Below are 2,500 nucleotides of genomic sequence, written 5' to 3'. Positions count from 1 at the left end.
AATTATGGTGTATCAATTTTGAATAAACTCCCTGATAATATTTCGTCGAATTTTGATGGACTAAACAAAAAATGAAAATGAGTCTATTTCGGATTTGATTGATGAAACTTGTTTATAAAATATCTATTTACTATTTGTTTGAACGAAATTTATTCCTTGGAAACATACATGGCTAAAGTTGTTTCTGATTTCATATCTCCTACCTATGCATAAGAAGACAAGAATAAACTAAAGGGGCACTCAGTAGAGCGCAGACATCTGCCGTAGCAGTAATTTCTCGATCTTGACCTTTACTTTTGACCTTAACATGTATTAATTGCCGTGGATTTTCATACACTAAAATATGAATTAAGTTTGAGGTCTCTGTGACAATGATGTCCATATTTATGGCTGATTACGTGAATTGGCAGTTAACTTTAATAGCCTGGCCTTCTTCATCACGAGGCTCAATACTACACAGTATTCTAGAAGTTTTATTCCAGCTGTTACCAAGTTGAGGATTGATCTTCCTAATCGGGTAGTTGAATCTCTAGAACTTCAAAAGTTCAAAGTTGCAGCAAATGTTTTTGTGTTGAACAGGCTGACATTAGTCTTTTTATTGTTTATATATGGCATATCTGTTTTGACGTTATCACAGTTTGTAGAATGATTTCTTGTTAATTTGTTCTCATCATCTATCTATTCCCTTATTTCCTCTCCTCACTGGGCTATTTTCCCTGTTGGAGCCTTTGGGTTTATAGCATCTTGCTTTTCCAACTAGGGTTGTAGCTTGGCTAATAATAATAATAATAATAATAATAATAATAATAATAATAATTGGACATTTTGTTTGACCATGACCTTAACCTTTGACCTTGACCATTTCAAAATTCCATCATTTCTAGTGTTTACATGCTAGTTATTCCCTGCAAGTTTATTACTCTACTATTAAAATTGTGGCCAGGAAGCTATTTACAAACAAACACACACGCACAACCACACAAACAGAAACATAACCTCCTTTTAACTTCGTTGGCGGAGGTAAAAAGGTACTTAACCTATATATAGAATAAAAAGAGAAATATATTCCAAATAACAGAAATAAAATAACTCTTCCATTTAATCTCAGTGGCGCATGCTGGTATAACAAATATTCAGGATGAAATAAATTTTCAATTTAATCTGATTGACGCAATGGACACTATAAGGTAACGCTTTGTATCTTATAAATAATCGGTAACGATTCTACGAAATCTTTAATTTAATCTGATTGGCAAATGCTGATATGTATTCTAAAAAATATTTTAGCCTGAACGCATTGAACACAGTAAGGTAACGCTTTGTATCTTATAAATAATCAGTGACGATTCTACGAAGTTATCAATCATTCCAGATCCTTGCGGACTGCAATATCGCTTTGGAAATTACTTCTCTACTGAGATGAGAATTTGTTCCAATTTAAGTCAATGGAGAATTCATAGCCAGTAGAGATTGTTATCTATCATCTCTGAATGCTAGTGTTTAATAAGTAAAGGAACAGCAATGTCTTGATTGTATCCTTAATTGGATTAATTATAACTAGATTTATATTCACAGTTTTGAATGGGTATATATAGCTAGTTGCATATAAAGGTGATATTCCTTCAGCAAATAACGAAAGGTTAAGAGAGTAGGAGCGAGTATGGATGAATTATTACCCTCTCTCTGTATGATACTAACCCACATTTAGTAGATTTGAGAACTAAACCTTTAGAAGAATATTGGATAATAAATGGAAGGACAGGATTAGAAAGGAAACTTCAAGAGTTACTCGAGTGCAGTATGCGGATGAAATCATTATGAGGGTTGGATCGAGATGGTTTTTGGCATGTTTTTCGCATTTCACAAGAAAGATTAGTTCACCAAACGATTAATTGGGCTCAACAAGGCCCTAGAAGAGTTAGAAGACTCAGGCCTAATTAGCTAAGGACTACGAAGCGTGAAGTAGAATGAAGGAGTAGTAAATTCAAAGCTCAAGCTGGAGACGACTGGCGAAATCTAATCGAGGTCCTTTGCGTCAATAGGTGTTAGAGATGATGATGATGATGATGATGATAATGATGATGACGATGATAATGGTATTGATAAGATAATACATTAGTGTTGTTTGTACTGAATTGGATAATATTCGAGTAAAATAAGTTCATAAAGTCTCTTTGTAATTACAAAAATATTTTACAAACTCTAATGATGATATATCTTAAATAGATTTGTTTTATGTATTCGAAATCAATCAATAACTGGATACACAGACTCCTTGAAAATATTTAATTAGGTGTGAAAACATCCAACGTCATGTATATAATTTCATACATGGCACAACAATAATTATGAATACATGGGATGTGATTAAGAAAGCGAGGAGTGGACGAGCAGGAACGTCTGAGGACAATATGAATCTTTAAGGTAAACATTTGATCGGTTTCCTACAAAGTCTCTCCAAACTACTTCTAGATATATGAATCAAATCCAAGAGTGGAGA

The sequence above is a fragment of the Palaemon carinicauda genome, chromosome 1 (assembly GCF_036898095.1).
Source record: "Palaemon carinicauda isolate YSFRI2023 chromosome 1, ASM3689809v2, whole genome shotgun sequence".
Lineage (NCBI taxonomy): Eukaryota > Metazoa > Arthropoda > Malacostraca > Decapoda > Palaemonidae > Palaemon > Palaemon carinicauda.
The sequence above is the reverse complement of the archived record's forward strand: the minus strand, read 5'-3'. Positions refer to the sequence as shown.